We start from the raw sequence: 20,235 nt of genomic DNA on the forward strand, positions 1-20,235 counted from the left end.
CAGAGGGCTAGTACTGAAAATGCTGTACTGTAGCAGGTAGGCTTTCCATATGGTCAGTGTGCTCAGTTGGACAATGCCAGGGCATGGCTTAGAAGCTGTGTCAGTTATCCACCCTTGAGTAGGGATGGCCATTTCCATGGTGACTGGTTATCTTTGCATTAGTCCCTCCATTTAAAATAAGGCAGTATATGCAGGACACAGTTGCTTTTCTGGGGGCTGTATCTCAATCCTGCCCCTTTCCAAGGGGCATTCATTTAAATGTTGTCTCTGCTGCGGAACCCATCCAAAGCCAATATCAGTGTTGGCTGCATCCAATTCACAGGGCTGGTTTGGATCTACCCCCACCCCCAACCCCCAGGGCTTGTGCCTGTGCTATTGCCCTTTTTGCCTTTTAAAAACCAACCTTTTGGGAGGTATCCTTTACCCAGGGATGGCCTTTCAATCTACGCAAAGATTTTAACATTTGGGCTGAGGAACAAAAGGTCTCCAGCACCCTGACAACCCCAAGAAAGCCATTAGTTGTTCTGGCACTTTTGGTGTGAGGAAACAATGCACTTATCAATCAGAGCAGAAAGCATGGTTTTTGTTTTACCCAACCATATAATCTCCAAGAATTTCACAGAACATCCAGGGCCTTGTAGCTTGTTACAATTGACTGCCCATACCTGACACTCAAGATGAAATAGCAATAAGCCTGAGGCTTCTTTTAATTCTAAAAGAGAGCTACTGGTTAACATGGCACTATCAATACAATGAAATAGAATTATACTTGCAGAATTTTTCCATTTAGCCAAATCCTTTGTCTTGAGAACACCGCAGAGGGTTAGGTATGTACATAGCCTTGGGAAATCACTGTAGAGGTCCATTGTTGGCACCCCAAGTGAAGGTGAATGCAGGCTGAATTAATTTTTCTAGGAAGGTACTAAAGAAAGCATTAACAAGATCTTATACAAAATAATATTGACACAATTGGGTATTACTCTCTTGTAATAAACCAGTGATGTTTGGGACTGAAGCGTACTAGAGCGGTATTAGTTTGTTTAACTCCTGATAATCTACTGTCATATGCCATGCTCCATCAGGCTTTCATACTGGCCATACAGAATCATTGAAAGGGCTGTGGGTGGATATTATTCTCTCCACCTGCTCCAACTGTTTGGTAGTGGCTGAGATTTCTTAGTGCCCTCCCAGAAGTTTATATTGTTTAATAGCCACAACCCTCTGAGATGAGCGTACTGTTACAGGGAATCACTTTGCCTGCCCCTTTGAGGCTGCTTTGATCACTCTACACAAGAGGCAGAATTCCCCTAGAGTGGTCTGCAATGTGGCATTCTGTAGAAGATCAATTCCTAAAATTTATTCCAAAATAGGGTAAATATATCCCATATTTACTTGCAGGGATGTGCGGTGGAGGGCAATCTCCTAATTTGTAAAGTTAGACTGTACCACTTTGTCTAGATCATTTTCCACCCACAGTCATCTATAGTCAGTACTGCTCCAGGGAATTGGGCTACATTCCCAAAGATTAAGATACATCCAGCTTCTGTATCTACTAGTGCTAGCACTTCCTGTTGGTTAGTAGGGGACCAGTTCATGGTTAATTCTACATGTGGCTTACAATCCTTGGGACCTGTGATAGTATGAATATTTCCTCCTTGTTTTGTTATAAGTATGTTTGTATTTGTACATAAAGCAAATGTCTTATTTTCCTCTTATCACATGATATAACTTTGTATTGTTCATGCTATGGTATTTAAGTTGTAGGGTATCAAGTCTAAGAGTGAATGTCACCTAAGGACTTGCACACTATTCTGGAGAAATTTATTGCATTTCCAGTTGTATGCAGGACAGTTGAGTATTGTTAGGAGAAACATACGTCTGTTATTGTGTTCTATTTAGAGATTAAGTATGATTTAATGTGTATAGCTGCCAAATGACAAGGGGTGGACTGTGATGGATGGGTTCAGGTGTCAGCTTGGCCAAGTGATCGTGCCCAGTTGTCTGGTCAGGCAAGCACTAGCCTAACCATTACTGCAAGGATATTTCATGGCTGGATGATAAACCAGAAGGCTGGTTTATAAAATCATCAGTCAGTTGATTGCATATGACTGATTACTTCTATAATCAACTAAGGGTATATCTTCTGCAAAGGAAAGAATCCAATCAGTTGGATTTGATCCAATTAGTTGAAGACTAATACAGGATCCCTGACTGTTGTTCACACCCAGGGATTTCAACCTCCCCACTATGGAAGAGGGAAAGGGACTTGCCAAGCCTCTTCAAGTGAAGTGGAGGACTCCTGGGTGCTCAGGCTTTGAATGGGAGTTTCTTTCCTGACTTCCTTTCTCCCTTGAAGGCTTGGGAGTTCACTTTAGTAAACCTGTGATCCTCAGGAATTTGCTTTCTAGTATTACTGTGACTGCTTTGGGTTGCTTATCAATATACTCTGTCTCTGTGCCTGCAGCAACGAGATCTGCCCACATCTGCTTTTTGTGGGCTGTCTGATTAGGTACATCATGCCCAAGGGCAATTTCCCATTGCCCTTACTCCTGCCCTCTTTTACTGCAGTCTCTCTGGCTTTCTAAGATAGGCTATCGCCTGAGCAGCAAGGGAAATGGGCTGTCCTACTAGCCAGCTTAGAATAGACACAAGAAGCCCATAGTAATTGTTGGAGGCAGTGTACAATACTGTGTCTTTCATTTCTGCAGTAAAAGCTTCAGTATCCAGACCTATGAAAGCCACAACATAAATGGCATGCTTCATTCTCAGCCTCCTTAAAATGTCTTGTAGCTTCTCCATATTTTGCCATTTGTACATCTCCTCTGTGGGCATGCAGCCTTATACATGTCAATCAGCCAGACCAATAAGGAGGCAGTTTTGCATCAGCTGAGGCAACATATAAGCATTGTCATAACAAAGGGTGGGTGGTAATAGACACCAGTTTACTCATCACCACTCTAGAAAGTGTCCTCTGCTTCTGTGTCACATAACCTCAGAAGCCAATTGGATAGTGACTCCTTGGCTTTTCATTTGTGCTGCTCCCCTAAATCACCCAATTCTGCTGCAGTATAACCTCTCATAGTAACGTGCAATTTCTGTTCAGGAGGTTGGAGTTGCTGAACCCCTGGGGATTGAGCTTGTGACACCTTCCATTTCTGTTGCATTATGGGGTGCACAGGTTGGGGCTCTTCATCTTCCTCCATCTTCCAAGAAGGAGTCTATGGGGTTCCATCCTGAAGTGGCTAAAATCCTCTGGACTCAAGTCTGAGGCAACTTATGGTCTCTGACTTGGGCATATGTGCATGTCAATCTCTGATTGACCATCCACTTGGCACAGGCAATCAGTTAGAGAATCCTTCATTTCTGAATGGGCAAGCCACATATCTCTTTCTAGTTTTAATTCCTCCCTTAGATGCCAGGCTGTTGCTTTTGCCACCTATTCAACCTCTGTGATCATATGTAAGGCTCCTAAAAGGGGCCAGGTAATGGCTGCTGCTACCTGGCTTTTTTCTTTCTTCTTTCTAAAGTTCAGTTGTCCTGATATCTGTTGCAAAACAGTTAGCAACCCTGCTGGGGTTTCCAGGGCATCCCCATACTCTTGCAGCAATCCCCATTTATCTAGGAGGGCAACATCCTTTCCTCACATGGATGATTGAGGTCAATTTGGGATCTCTGCCACAGATTCTCCCTTCCCAGAATTCATGCCCACTACAGCCAGTAGCTCTTTGGTCTCTTTGCTGGCTCACCAACTGTTCAAACCCAGCTCTTGGAGAGCTTGGGTCAGCATAGCCCCAAGACCAAAGGACACGCAAGGCAGAGAGATAGGCATGAATTTTTATTGAGACTTATGAACATGAGAACATCTTTCCTGGTGGTGGCCATCTAGAAAATGGGTGTTAGTGCTCCAGAAAAGGGGCACAGAGTGCAACAGACAGCTTATACAATTTGAGACAAGGATGTGACAACAAAGTTGCAACAGAGTCTTATGACACAGGGGTCTGGAGGTCTGTTATCAATAGTGATCAAAGGAGGGGAGTTTTAATGTTTTGTTTATGATACCATCTGTACATTCTTCCCCCTCCCCCACCCCAGGAAGTCAAATGACATTTAACTTCTGTCCCAGGGATTGCAGGCAGCAACATGCAGTACTCAATATGGTGGCGTAGCCTGGGCCCTGGGTCTCCACAGACACTAACTCTAGGGGTATCAGAAACATCGATCAGCAACTATAAAGACTGCCTCGTCACTCAATCAAATCCAATCCTGGCTCTACCCAGAATTAGACCAGACTCCACAGATTAGAGGTGATTTTTTCCAAATACTAAACACAAATATTAGGCCCCAGGCCATGCATACTTGGGACCAACTGGCTCCAAATTAGGGGGTTTCAACCATGCCCTGCGGGTTTGATAATAAACTACAGCAGCTCACAGAACTCCCTGAATACACTATAATTATGGCTTTATTATAGTCAAAGGATACAGATAAGAAGCCAAAAGAAGAGATGTATAGGGAGACATCTGGGAGCATCTCAAACACAAGCTTCAAGGTCCTCTCCATATGAGGCCAGAACGCATTACCCCTCTGGCTCAGCAGCCATGAATCTTTCTCAGTCACAGAAGTCGTAGAGGCTTGGAATCCCTGAAGTTAAGAGGGGTCTCGTTAAGTAGCCGTGAGTGATGCAATCAATGCCCATGTCATTGAACTCTGTCTTAAGCCCCCCTCTCCTCCCAGAGATCAAGGAGTTGGCCTGATACGGCTCAGAGCCTCAATTCCATATTCTCTTAGCTGGTCGTACACTAGTATTACAGAAAATTCCAAAATTCAGATGTTACTTCCCCAGAAACTGATGAAAAAGACTAGCAAGTTTTTCATTATACTGTTTGTGTGTGCATGTGTGTGTATAGAGAATGTATACAGTGAGATAAAGGGGGAGAGAGAGAGAGAGAGAAAGAGAGAGAAAGAAGCGGAGGATAGATAGGAGAAAAAACAAATATGCCAAGATTTAAATATGTGTGAAAGGCATGGGATACTTTTGGTACTATTAAACAAGTAGGGAAAATACACAATGTACTTAACAAGTTAAGAGAAATAAGTTAGTAGGTATAATCATTTCCTCCATAAAGTATACCAATAGGGTTGCTAATCACTACTGAGAGTTTCTAACCATTAGTGAAATAGCACTAGTGAGCTACAAAAAGGCTAACAGAGAAAAAGGTTTTGCTTTAAGGTACTATTTGGTTGAAAGTTAATGAACACCAAACCAATCAATCAATCAATCAATCAATCAATCGATTGATCTCTCCTGTCTCTGTTTCTCTACCTTGAGCCTTTTGTCTAAGTTTGCTGCTAATCAGGCTGTATCCGAATTTATTTTGATTACCAAAACCATAATCTGAGGCAACATTTCAGATACTGGTAAAATAATTAAACTGATCACAAATTCTTGAGTAACATCAGGATCCTACTTAACCTGTACCCAAAATTTGTTATTATTACTTTCTAAAACATATTTCGACCACAAGTATTAACAGTCTTCTTCCCAAACTGCTTTAACAGATTGATTAAGTAGTATAAAAATGGATCAATTTGAATTTTACAACTTATCTTCTCCTCCTATGATATTTCAGATCAAAATGTCTCAAAAGAAAACTTCAAAAAAGAGCAGTTATTACTCTTCAAACTGAATAACAAATTATGTTAATTATGTAAGCTGTTAATGTGTTTCCTTTATATAACTCTTGAGATAATTTAAAAGTGAATAGGAAAATGGTAAATAAATATTAAGAGTTTTGGACATTTGAGAGAACAGAAATTAGGAAATTGTACAATGTGTATCTAGCAATCACCCATTAATTCATAGATATTGCAAAGGAGGTAAAGTAGTGTTCGTTTTGTTGGTTTTCTCTCCAGAGGGAGGGCAAATGGCTTTTCCTTGAAGGAAGCAGATGCTTACATTTAATTTTATGAGTGGTATGTTTAACATTCAATTGCACAATAGTTTTATGAAAAGAGCTTCCATATGCTCATTGTCTCTTAAACAGGACTCTACAATTTAGTTCCAGTATGTCTGCAAATAAAGGCAAAGTAGCTACCCAACCTCTCAGCAAGGAGGAAGAAATACCAGTTGACTGCTATGAAATGAAGGTTCAGTACTTTATTTGGGGGGAAGAAAGGGATTATATATATGGCACACACACCCCCTCCCCGCTGCCCTCTTGTGTTAGCAAGGAAAAAAAGAATTCAAAGGAAAAAAATAAGTATTTTTGAAAAAATTGTGTCACTGTTTTCCTCCTTTTCTGTGATTATGATGTAGGTAAAATTGTTATTTCATGAAAGGCTGCTCTGCAGCACTCAGCATTATCAGCCAGATTCCAAAGGTTTGATAAATGACTTAACAAGAGCCTGGTTTTGGCTCAAGGAACCGACAGATGGATTTTACTTCCAGAAGGGTTGGAATAAATTCATGGAAATCACCCTGAACTCTGATCCAACACACATGTCCTTGATATCCAGAAGCCAAATAGGGACCAAATGATTCTTCTACATGGTCTGTTGGCCCATACCAAGGAGACACACTGATCAAGAAAAAATCAGTTTATCCAATTTGCCTCTCCTAAAATGGAATGGTATAAACTGATAAGTTATTAAATGTTATCATGTCTTAATTTGTCATTTTTTCCTATTCTCTTAACTCAACTGAATGCTTTGATAGTTTTCATTGTTTTATAATATTCATGAAGGTTACCTTAGAAAATGCACCATTATAAGCCTATATATGAAGTAGGTGTCTTTGGACACCTACTTTATTTAAAATTAGATTAATTTTGCATATTTCAGGATATTTATATTAAATAATATAAGCACATAATAATAATAATAACATATCAACATCAATCAATAGTCAGTTCTAGGCTGAGTGCTTTACAATAAGTCCTAAATTTTAATGATTTTTTAAATGAGGTTGATTTTCTATTGAAATAACTTGCAAATATGTATTTAATGAAGTATTTCTGGATTGATATAGTCTATTATTACTGAGTCTTTGATATTCAGAAGGTACCATGACAGGCTTTTTAGTAAAAATCTAAGTGGATTGTATTAGTCAGGGTTCTCTAGAAAAGCAGAACTAACAGGAGATATCTGTAAATATGAGACTTATAAAAGTGTCTCATGCAACCGTGGGGATGCAAGAGTCCTAAATCCATAAGGCAGCCTGTGAGGCTCGCAACTCCAATGAAGTTCCTCCATGAATTCTATAGGAGAGGCTGGCTTGGCTAAAGAAGTAGTAAAAAATTCCCTCTTCTCCCTTAAAAGTCTTCAACTGATTGGATCAAACCCGACCGATTCTCACCTTGCAGAAGACACACCCTTAGTTGATCATAGATACAAATCAGTCATAGATAGTATCAACTGATTAATGACTTAATAAACCAGGCTTCTGATTTATTAATCAGCTACAAAATATCCTTACAGTAACGGTTAGGCCAGTGTTTGCCTGACCAGACAACTGGCACAATCCCCTGGCCAAGTTGACACCAGTATCTAACCATCACATGAATTGGGGTAGGTACACATGATTCACAGTAGCCATCGTAGCAGGAAGTAGGCTGTAAATGCAAGAAAACAAAAAAAAGCAACTAATTCTCAAAATTCAGAGCAAGTAGAGATTTTATTTTATTTTTTAAAGAATAGAGATCCTTGAACTATAACATTGAGACCCACCTTAAAGATGGGTGGAATCGGGCAGGCAACAGTGGCTCAGTGGCAGTATTCTTGCCTGCCATGCTGGAGACCCGGGTTTGATTCCCAGTGCCTGCCCATGCAAAACAAAACAAAACGAAACAAGAGATGGGTGGAATTTAAAGAAATGTGATTGGAGGATGAGAGAATTAAGGGGAATGAACGTCAAGAAAACTACAGAGCAGGAAAGGTCTGAGGTATATTCAGGAAACATGCAATAAGCCATCTGGTTTGTTTGGAAATATATTAGGGGATTATCAGTAGAGCATAAAGATACTTTATTATCTATATACTGCTTGGAGAATTCATTCTCCTTTTATGGTTTAATCCCATAAAATCCTTTAAATCCATCTCTTTCTCTCTATCTCCATAGCCAATACTATTCTAATTCTGGCCACTGTCAGTATCAGCTTATTAAGACAACATCCTATGAGGTCTCTCCTCTAGGTTTTCTAAATTTCAATCCTCCACAGCACAACCACAAGTTTAGGAGCAAATCTAATCAGGTCTGTTTGTGGAGGGACCCTCAATTTCTCGCCCCATTTCCTGTAAGCCTCATCTCTTTCTACTTATGTGCTATGCTTCTATTGTCAGACTAGGCTGAAAGTCTCTGAAGATGAGTCTTTTTTAATCCTGGGTTTGTTGTGCCTGTACCCAAAACTTTTCCTTCCTTTTTTGAACTAACTCCTCTTTACTCTGAGATTGTTTCAGTTTAAATATCAGTTCATTCAATCACACAATCATCGCTCACAAATATCTAATTGACTGGTTATGAGTCCCAGGTACTCTCTTCCAAGGTCATTCTTCCAAGGTGCTGCCTGGGATGTTCCAGACGGTATTGTGTGCCCTTGGTAGACAAAGCACACACTGTATTGCGATTGTGTAGTGTGATCTGTGCTCTCTATTCTAATTCAAACCCTGTGTGGGTAGAAACAAACTGATTGGTAACTGATGCTTAGTAGATAGTTGTTGAATAAATGTTGCTTATCACCTAATGCTGATGAATATTATATAAATAACTTGCAAGTGAAGGCTCTCAATAAAAATTTGATCAGTTAATGAATCTATACCTCTCTATACCAAATGCAATTATGACATGAATTTCCCAAGTTGGATGTCCTCCTACTCAAACCCTGTGCCAGTTTGAAAGTATTATGTACCCTCAAATAGCCATGTTTTAACCTTGATTCAATCTTGTTGAAGCAACTGTTTTTCTTTTAATCTTGATTCAGTACTGCAGGTTAGAAACTTTTGATTAGATTAGCTCCATGGTGATGTGAAATGCACAGTTGTGGGCATGAGATTTTGATTAGATGGAGATGTGACTCCACCTATTCCATGTGGGGCTTGATTAGTTTATTAGAATCTTTAAAAGGGGAAACATTTTGGAGAAATGATGGAGCTGACAGAAACTTCAGGGCAGAGCTGACACAGATGCCAACACATGGAGAACAGAGACAGATATTTGGAGATACTTGGAGCCCAGCAGTCATCACGATGAGATATTAAGCAAGTCAGAACTTGGAAAGAACCAAGGGAAACCAGGGATGAAAGCCAGTCCTGGAGAAGCAAGGTGAAGTGCCCCCATAGGAACAGAGGCTGAAAGCAGTGGAGCCCAGGAGCAAGGGACCAGCAGATGCCAGCCACATGACTTCTCAACTAACAGAGCTGTCCCTGACCCATCAGCTTTCCTTAAATTAAGGTATCTTTCCCTGGATGCCTTAATTTGGACATTTTTATAGACTTAGAACTGTAAACTTGTAATTTATTAAATTACCTTTATAAAAGCCACTCCAATTTGATATATCACGTTCTGGTGGCTTGCAAGCTAGAATAATCCCTCTCACATATTTTAACCATTATTTATAGTATTCTCCAACAGAGTCATCAAATGAGAAATAAATTTTTAACCTAGCTTTGAATACTATCCATGTATTCAAGAAACTGAATTCCTTTTCAGTTTTCCTTTTACTCTCAAATAGCCAAATATGTGAGAGAAGAGTCTCACCAGCTTGTTCTATGACAGGTTCATTGTGGACTCCATGCTTCAGGGAAGACAGTGCTCCTTGGCTCCAACTCAGGTCTGTCCCACCTTCCAGCCAATGAGAATGCCAGCTCTACCCTGATGTTTTCCAGAACTTTCAGATGACTAGTCCAGTCTCCTTTTTCAAAAATTGTGTAAAGCTTTTCCAACCATGAATTATTTCCAAAAACTCAGAAAAAATAAAAAGAATAAACTTAAAATAGCCTGAATTTAACATTGCTCAGGTTTAAGCAGGATTAATATTTGTATTCAGATCATTTTTATAGAAATATATATTTATCTGAATATCTAAAGTCCCAATACCTACCTCTCTCTTTTCCTTCTGAGGTAATCACTCTGAAAATATTAGTATAACTCATTCCCCTCCATATGTTATATATTTCTGTTTATTTTATATAACCATAAACGATATGCAGCACTGTTTGTTACATTTTAAAAATGCATTTGTATTTTCATTCAAATTTGCTTATGAGACTTACCTACATTGGAATATAAAACTTTGCTCATTCATTTTTATCTGCTATAGAATATTTCATTGTAGTTATGTTTACCAATAAGTTATTTAGCAATACGCTTTGTTTTGTTTTATCATTTTTGTTATTGGTTTCTAATTTTTTTTTTTTAGTCAAAGATGGAAATCTGTATGATAGTAATATCTTTAGTAAAAAAATAAGACATCATTCATTTCCTAAAGCCTGGATTTTTAAAAATATATGTTCCATACATCTTGAAAACTTAGTATTCCCTAATTGTTTGCTGTGGGAATTTATGTATGCGTTGTGGGCATATATAAAGTTTGTTAATCATGGTTAAATCACCTTTCTCCTTACTAAAATTGTATCTGCTTAATCTATACATTTCTGAGGGAGATATGTTTAAATTGGCTACTACATAGATTTTTTAAATTTCCTTTTGTAACTCTATAATTTTCTGTTTCTGTGCTTTGAGATTTTATTACTTGGCACATTGAGATTCAGGATTGATATATGTTTAGGGTGAACAGTTCATTTTTAAATATTACGTAATATTGTAACATAATATTCCAGCTCTAAAGCAGTTTGCTAAGGAACATTTGTTATGTATTACTATTGTTATTCTTCTGCTTCATTGGCTTAGCATTTGCATATGTCATTCATGCGTGTTTTCCCTTAAACCTTTCTGGGTCATTACGTGTGAATAAATATACTTACATATAACATTAGAAACATCATATGGCTGGATTGAAATGAATAAACCAATCTGAGAATCTCCTTTATTTGGGAAGCAAAATTCATTAACCTATATTGCAATTCCTGACTTGCTTGACATCATTTTTAACATTTTATTTTGGCAGTATCAATTAATCAAGCTTTATAAGTATCTTTTTTCCCTCTTCTCTTTTTTGCCCTGTACTAGCTTAAGGTTTTTGTTTCGTTTTTATAAACTTTCATTTTACTGAAAAAAGTTTTGTTACAGTTATTTTACTTGTTTTTCTTCCATTTGTAATATTATTAGTTGTTTTAATAATGCTTTATATCCAATCCTTCTATCTACAATGTATTATCATTGTAGATAGAAGTCCATCTAGCTTTTAATGTCCTATTAGTTATTAATGAACTATGCTCTTCATTTTTATCATAAATAAGTTAATGTTCACTTCCTCTCCCTGAAGTTTCCTCATTTAAAAAATTCTTCATTTCTCTCTCTCTCTCTCTTTCTTTCTCTCTTTCTCTCCCTCTCCCTCTCCTTCTGCCTCTCCTTCTCTCTTTCTTTCGTTTGACTTCCTTAGTTCCTTCTGGTTTCAATTTTATTCTTTCCGAAGGAAGCTTTGATTTTTGCTCACAAAAAATAAAAATGCTTTCATTTTGCCCACATGCTTAAATGAGATGGTTAGTTGACACAGTGCTAAAGGCTGATACTTGGAGCTTTGAAGATATTTTATTTCTGTTTGATGAGAAGTCTGATGTTAGCATTCTTTTCTCTTTTTAAGGTAAAATGTACTTTGTATCTGGTTTACATTGAGACTTTTAGTTTAATGTGGTTTCAGTTAAATATAGTTTAGTGTTGTTGTTGTAGTTGTTTTACATTTCTTTCTTTCATTTTAACCTTAAAATTCATTGTATTTCCTCTGTCAGAGATGCTTCTCTTTTTTTCCTCTCCTTTATTTCTGAAATGTCATCCATTACCGCTTCCAGTGTGGTTTTCTACTATTAGACAAATCTTAGATTTCTTGTTCAAACTTCCATGTCTTCAAGTCTCTTTTTGGCATTTTTGTTTCTTTAATATTCTCTGCTGTACATTCTCCTATCTTCCATTTACTCATTTGATTTTCTGCTGCTTTTTAATTTCAGTGCACTTTATTTTCAGAATTTTTATTTAGTGTAATATTTAGATTTATCTGTTATTTTTTCCCTTAGTCCTCAATTTATCCCTCACTATTTCTATTTATTCCTCTCTTTAAAAATTTTAAACATTCTTATGTTATATTATCTTTCCAGCTTCTCCATTACTTCTTTTATTTGTGATATTAATTCTCCACTTTCGTCTTCTGTTGATTCTCCTTCAGGATGCCTTTGTTTGCTTTATAAAATGTATGTGGGGGGAGGACAGGGTTTGTGTGTTTGCATCTTTACTAAGAGTTTATCCTCCGTGGGGATTGTTCTATCCCAGGATGGCTCATGTGCCGTAGGTTACCGAAGCATCTCTACAGAGCATTTAGCACATCTTCCTTTTGGGTACCCAGAAATTTCATAAATGACAGACCTAGATTTACATTCATTTCTCAACTTTGGACACCTGAACCATAATCACTTATGGAACAAAGTTGGCTTTTCAGTTTCTCACAGATAGCTTGGGTTTTTGTTTTTTCCATCTGATGAATGTGAACTGCTAAAAGCTTCCTTGCTACTTCTTTGGGCCAGTGATGTTTTCCTAGTACCTTTCATGGATTGCGTGTCATTTTGAAGATTCTCATTTCCAGTGACTCTAACCCTGATATGTTCAAGGTCACATTTCACAGCCCTATTTAAGCATTAAAACTCCACCTCTGGCTCTGCATTACGTCCCTCTCCAGCTCTACTGTGTTCTTTTTCTTCTGAGATACTGTACATGTTAGGTTTTCAAAGCATGCATTTATTCAGGATTTCAGTGTATTCATATTAGAAGAGGGTTCTGTGTTTGTTCAATCTGTCATCATACAGGAAGTCTCAGCCCCTTGGACATTATGTATTGTATTATTTCTCTATCACTTTGGCTCCAGTACATTTCTAGGAATGCAATGTATTTCTGAATGGTATGTGTTGATCTCTTCACCCCAATGCTTCCAATGCAATAAGTAACTTTCAGTTTTATATACCAAATATACCTGAATAATAAAAAACATACTTTTACCTCTCATGTTCATGAATCCAGTATGCAATTAGACCAAACAGGATTTTTTATTTTTTAGATATTTTACCATATTTTAATTTTATGCACTTTAAGTCTTATCACCATTATTATTACTTTTAAGTGATGCCTATAGGGTTCCACTCAAAATATCTGGTTCACAATTTTAACCCAAAAATTATAAAAAGCTAATCACTACAACGTGAAAACCAAGGTTTCTGGAATTCAGTATTACTCATATGTATGTCAATTTATGTTTATGCTAAAAAAAAAAAAAAGGAAAAGGCAAAATGGCCTGCAAAAGCATAGCAGTGGAGAAGGGAGTTTTGCAACTCTCATTTAAATTTTCCCCAGGAAAGTAGGCAACCAATTCCTTCATGGTGTGCAACAGAGATGGAGTTTGCTCGCAGAGCCATGAATTCTCCTTCTGATTGTCGTTTGGCCTGAGCATTTGCTGGAAGCATCACAGACCAAGTTTGATTTTTCCAGCTTTAGAATTCACTAGAGTATGATTGTATTATGTGTTGACCCTGATTTATGTTGAAAACTCAAAAACGGTTTTTCCAGAAGTGCTTTGTGTATGTGTGAGCCTCTGAGTCCGGGCCCCATATGAGAGTTGACTGGCTCACCTCAGTGTACTGTGCATTTATTCAGAGGGCTCAACTCTGAAGGAGGAATCTTTGGAAATCCAACAGTATTCCAATGAAATAAATATTGCAGAGCAGATATGGGTTGTTTAAAATGTATCAACATGAGGTAATATGTCAAGGCTCAATTACACGTTTGCATGCACCTTAAAAAAATTCTGCCTCCAGAGAAAAACTGATTGTCATAATACTGTGTTTCAATTAAACCCACATCCTAGGCATTCTGAGCTCCAAATTCCTAAAACCCTCAAGTTAATATGTTCCATGCTGTGGGGTTAATTTACATAGAATTCTGGAACTCCTGCTGCTCTGTTTCAAATCTTGGTAGCTTTGATATTCTCCATAGTGCTATATACAGATATTATAAACGCGTTTTCACTGAGACGAGTTATGATTATCAGCAGGAATTAGTCTTATTCAGTGATCTCTAACCATATAGTACCAGAACATTACCCAGACTCTCTTATTTCTGAGCTTCATTTTGTGGCTCCTATAAAACACATCTGTTTCACTGTGTGTGTTTTGAAAATTAAATGTAATAATACCATTCTGACTAACCCAGCCACCAAACTCATGTGGGAGAATTCCGACCCACAACCAAAGTTGTGTTGTATATTTTGGTCTTTAGGGAGTATATAATTCACTTCGCCACAGCAAAGAAAAAAAAGTGGAAAAGTAACACTTCTGAATTCGTGCATTCTCTTCTGATAAAAACAGAAAGAAATTTGGTCAATAATATGGCAATTTAGTTGAAATTAGTCACCACTCACTTCATTCCCTGATTCTTGTATGCATTTTTAAAATTTCTTTCTTCAAAAAGGTAGGAAATACCTGCAGTAAATACTCTCTGATGCACTGATTTGTTGCACAGGATCATAATTAGATAAGAATGATAGCATTCAGATACAAATTTAGTGTACTTTATTTAAAATATATATAAATATGTACTACATATGATATATCTTAAATACATAGCATTTGTTGTTGCAGTATTTATATTGGATTTATTCATGTGAATATTTGAAATAAAACCCACTGCCTTCATAGAATCTTATACTATCACTGCTGTCCAAGATGCAGTTATAGCAATGAACACACAAGGCTGTGAACAGCTACAACCTTGTTTAATGCAAATTTTTGTACATCAAAGAAGCCAAATTAAATATTTTCAAGTATACTAAGATAAAGTGGAGTTTGCTCAGATGTGGCCTCTCTCTCCAGCCAACATAACAAGCAAACTCACCACCCTCCCCTTGTCTACGTGGGACATGACTCCCAGGGGTGTGGACCTTCCTGGCAATGTGGGACAGAAATCCTAGAATCAGCATCAAGGGATTGAGAAAACCCCTAGAATGAGCTGAAACTCAGCATCAAGGGATTGAGAAAACCTTCTTGACCAAAAGGCGGGAAGAGTGAAATGAGACAAAGTGTCAATGGCTGAGAGATTCCAAACAGAGTTGAGAGGTTCTCCTGGAGGTAATTCTTATGCATTAAGTAGATATCACCTTGTTATTCAAGATATAATGGAGAGACTGGACGGAACTGCCTGAAAATGTAGAGCTGTGTTCCAGTAGCCATGTTTCTTGAAGATAATTGTACAATAATACAGCTTTCACAATGTGACTCTGTGATTGTGAAAACCTTGTGTCTGATGCTTCTTTTATTTACCTTGTCAACAGACAAGTAGAACATATGGAAGAAAAATAAATAATAGGGGGAACAAATGTTAAATTAAATTTAGTTTGAAATGCTATTGATCAATGAAAGGGAGGGGTAAGGGGTATGGTATGTACAATTATGCTTTCTGTTTTCATTTTATTTCTTTTTCTGAATAGATGCAAATATTCCAAGAAATAATCATGATGATGAATATGAAAAAAAAAAAGATAAAGTGGAGTGACATCATACGTATCTTTAAGCTAATCACCGAATTTGGAACCTATCCCCAGCTCTGAGATATACCCCACTATCTCTTTTGACCCTCACAGAAACAAACAGTATCGACTAATAGAAGCTCGATATCAAACATTAAAAAGGACCAGACTCTACAGATAAGCAGAAATTCTTTACAGCCATTTCTTTTTTGTGCCAAATGTTGCCATTTACTTAAGGGTAGGATTGGTTTGAATTGCCAGACAGCTTCATGTAGACTTTTCATTAGATAATTTCTTCAGTCTAGCACTGTTTCCAAGTTTTAGTCTGTGAAAGAATTATCATAAAGAGTTTGTATTTATGTACCTAAAACCAAGTGTATTATACTAGAGGGGTTACCTAAAAAGTTTTCTAGGGTAATTTTAACTCTGAATGACTTTTTATTCTTTTTTTTTTTTTGCATATGCTGACTTCAGAAGCTAATGTGGGAGGTTCCACCTGCCCTCACTTATTTGTGGGAATTATTACGTTCCCTCAGAATCCATATAATAAACCTTTTCACATTTTTATAAACACATTTGAAGGTACATTAACCCTTTCTGATACTCTCTCTCTCTCTCTTTCTCCCCCCCCTCCCTCCATGGGAAGAGAAATAACAGTAAAGTATGGGCTAGATTAAAACTAAGCATTTTTTAACTCCACCTAGACAATACATCAATGGCCAAAAGGTATTTTTGGAATGGTGAACACACAGGCAAATAAAGCATTTTCTCTCTGAAATTTTTATTGTCCTTAAAACTCATCATTATTTACCAATCTACCACTTGTTTAATTTAAGTATATCTCTCCAAATTTTTATAAGAATCACTGCTACTGCTCATACATTTTCTGCCACTTATTTGAGCTAATTGCTGTTATTTTTTTCAACGATAAAACTACTGTGTCTTAACTTTGTAAACTTTTCGGCAGCAGAGTGCCAGAAGCCCAGCTTCTGTCCAAGAAGAAGATTAGGGATCTTAATAGCTAGATGGGGATGATCCACTTTTCACATCCCTTGACAATCTCTGCACCTGCTCCACATGCGTGGAGAATGACATTTTAAGGTTTTTATACTATCATTTCCTTTGTTTTTGCAATTATCATTGTACTAATAATTGCGGCAAGATAAAGAAATATTTCTGGTGTTTCTTTTAGCTATTTCTGGGAGCTGTGCTGGACATAGTCTAGCCTAACATTATGCTTACCAATTCTATTTGTCCAGATGATATGAGAGCTAAGAGAAGCCCTAGAGGTTTTCTAACATCCTGAGAAGTCAAGTGATTCAGCCATTATGTCATACAGAACCAGACCGCGGTTTCAGGTCTTTCAGCCAGTGGTTTTAACAAGATGCCCAACTTCGGAATTTAGGGGATTCTTTATACTGCACACTCTGGTTTCCAAAAGTGATAGGTGAGAGGGTGCATTGGGATGAAAGAAGAAAATATTACAGTGGTACTAATACTTGATTTATCCTGTAATTTCAAATAGCTTGGTTTCATATAAGCTCTATAATGTACAAATAACTGAAAAATAAATGAAGTTAACATAATGAGGGGAAAAACTGAGAGTGGTATGCTTTAAAAACAAAATTTGGAAATCATTACCATAAATACTAATTAACATCAGTAATGAAGTTAGTAGCATGACAGCAACAACTGAAACTTCTAACATTTATTGAGTGCTTGCATACATGAAAATCTATTAATAATTTTGATGTATATTGTTTCAGTTAATCATGCCAGCAACCTTGTGAGATTATTCCTTTCTTTCAGATGAAAATACTGAAAAATAGCAAGATTAAATAATTTGTCCAAGATTGTTCAAACCCACTTCTTATATATTCAAAACTTCCCATTCAAAACCCCAGGCAATGTGTCATTTAACGAACAGTTTCCCTGCCAGATAAAGATGATTCATGGCCATAAGGTGTCTATGGCAGATATGATTCACTTTACAAATAAGCCAAGTCACTGAAAAATTTAATATATATATATTAAATTTTAATTTTATGTAATTTTAATATATTATATAATAATATAACATTATATATTTCATTAAATGTTAATATGCAATCTAATATAACCCTACAACTGACCTCATTTTAGTAGTCTTTTCTTTTATATTTAGCCTCAGCATTGTGAAGATGATTTTACTTGATGAATTAGAAATAAGGTATATACAAACATTAACTCATAATAAATATGCTCAGGAAAAACCATGTAGATCTAAGTTCAAGAATCAGGGTCCACCCTGCCCAGTTCCGCATCTCAGTGGAGTGCCTGGTGCAAAACAAGAGTGTAAAATACACGTGGAATAAAGACGGTCAATGGGGACTGAGGTTCTGCATCCATTTTTCTTCTATTGGGTGAACTTTGGCATAGGGGACTTGGCATTTTTTTGCATAGATGCCACACCTCGATCTGTATAATTAGCGAATGAAACAATAGAGGACTACTTTTTTAAATGAACAGTTGGGTTTTTTGGTTAACACATTTGAAGCCTTACCTTAGGCAAGGGTACTATAGTAATTTTATCAGGGATAGATAATTTACTGCTCTGTCAAATAGGTAAAATTTTCCTTTTCCACTTTCCTCAACACTGATCGACACACAGATCCTGTTCACATTTGCTTTCCTCTATCTGCTCATTGAACCCAGTATGCTTCTTCGGAGACGTCGGCATCTCAGCATAAGGAAGAGGAGGGAGTCTGAAGTGGACCTCCCCTGAGTCACAGATGAAGCACTGCAATGCAAAGTGTGAGTCCTGCTGATAGAGGCGAAGACCCCTTTGGTGCATGTGCAAATCCAGGTCTCTGGAGGACCTGAGGAGCACTGCCATCTTTCTTTCTATTCAACACAGATACCACAGAATCAGCAGGATGAGAAACAATTGTACAGAAGACGTCAGCTATGTAACCTGCCACGTTTCCACAAGCTGCTCTGCCTTTGCCTAAGGATTTGGAAACCACATACTCAGATAGTGCTTCAACAGTATGTTCAGAGCAGGAGAAGTTCACCATGGTGAATGGTATCTGGCTCATCCAGAGAGGAGCAACCACCTTTAAGAATGCTGTTAAGCCTTCTTTCTTGTGTATTTGGGGAACTGCATTCCTAGAGGGCCAGCCTAACCTGGTTGGGTTTGCATTTGAACCTTAACAGCTGGAACCATATGAGCCAGGGCAATGCCAGCAAAGAATTCAGCCCTGGCAGAGACAGCCAGGTGTAGTGAAGTGTGCCAGAGGCAGGTCTTCTCTCCAAAAATTTCACTATTCAGGACTTGAAAGACTTCATGGGACCAAACTTGAGAAGTCCTTACTTAAAGTGGCCAATGAAAATTGGAGCCCAACCTGTAGCCACACCACGAACAACATCCTCTTTAAAAGCATAACGAAGTGTCCATTAGATGTGCCTTGGCACTTTTGAGTTTCCGCCTGGGTACAGCATTTCCCAAAGTCCAGAAGGATGACAGCAGTGAGGGTCAAACAATGAACTGAGACACCACCAGAGCCACATAGTGCGTCAAACTTCACAGAGACATCTACACAACCATCTTCTTACAGAGCCGTGGCTGCTGCCAAGTTGTGAGAGCTGCAGGCGTGTCTGGGGTCCCGCGGGGCTGGGGCATGTGCTGGTGAAGCCATCGTGCACCAGCTGCAGGTGCGCACTCTTGAGAGGTTTGGCAGGTGCATCACAGATGAGAACATCTCCCAAAGGTGGCAAACACCCAGCCACTCCTTCACAAAGGCTATGGCTCACTGAAGCTGAACGTCAAGATTATTTGTTTGCAGGAACTAGAAGGCTTGTTATTCTTTTGTCAGCCATGACAAAAAATGTAGGATTTTCTACATTGAATCTATACCCCCAGTTTAAATACTTTTCAGAGTTTTGATTGCCTAGCAGGATAGTATTGACAACACAGCAGAGGTGTGAAGGGTATGGAACAATAGTTCTTCACAAGCACTTTTCTCAAGATTCTAAATCCATTACATCCTTCCAGTTTGACCCCTTTCTGTGCAATTATCGTGCCACTCCCCCTAGTCTGAGAATCTATCTCCCAGTTAGCTTAGTTCAGCTCAGAATTGCCTTAATGTATTTCTTTTTCATTTTTGTTCAAGCACATTTCAAGAAACCACCAAAAATTTTTATTTGTTGCAGAATTTTTGATGAATATGCTTGCAATATTGTTGCCTGGGAAAGGAGCTGTGTAAAAATGGTTATTTTTTTTGGGGGGAGGTGCATGGTCTGGGAATCCAACCCAGGTCTTCCTCATGGAAGGTGAGCATTCTACCACTGAAAAATAGTTATTTTTAGCATAGTATGTTATCATATCTGAAAAGATATTAAAGATAAAAACTGTCATTTGGCAAAAGTGGTATGTTGGTGGATCATTAGAAATTATTATTGATTCCACATTTGTGTGTCACAAATAATTAAAATTCACAATGATTGTAGGAGTCTAAGAGATGTATTTAAAAATACTGGCATTACAAAAGCTAATCAAGAACACCAAGCTCCATGTTCTTAC

General features: G+C 37.8%; 1 protein-coding gene and 1 pseudogene across 1 annotated transcript in view; one reads left to right on the forward strand and one right to left on the reverse strand.

The window, feature by feature from the left end:
* The window catches only part of AGMO (alkylglycerol monooxygenase), a 338,562-nt gene that overhangs the window by 307,145 nt on the left and 11,182 nt on the right, over positions 1-20,235 (forward strand). The gene's annotated exons all lie outside the window — the stretch shown is intronic.
* LOC143678966 (solute carrier family 25 member 3 pseudogene) lies at positions 18,440-19,414 on the reverse strand (annotated as a pseudogene).

This window comes from Tamandua tetradactyla, chromosome 1 (assembly GCF_023851605.1).
Source record: "Tamandua tetradactyla isolate mTamTet1 chromosome 1, mTamTet1.pri, whole genome shotgun sequence".
Taxonomy (NCBI): domain Eukaryota; kingdom Metazoa; phylum Chordata; class Mammalia; order Pilosa; family Myrmecophagidae; genus Tamandua; species Tamandua tetradactyla.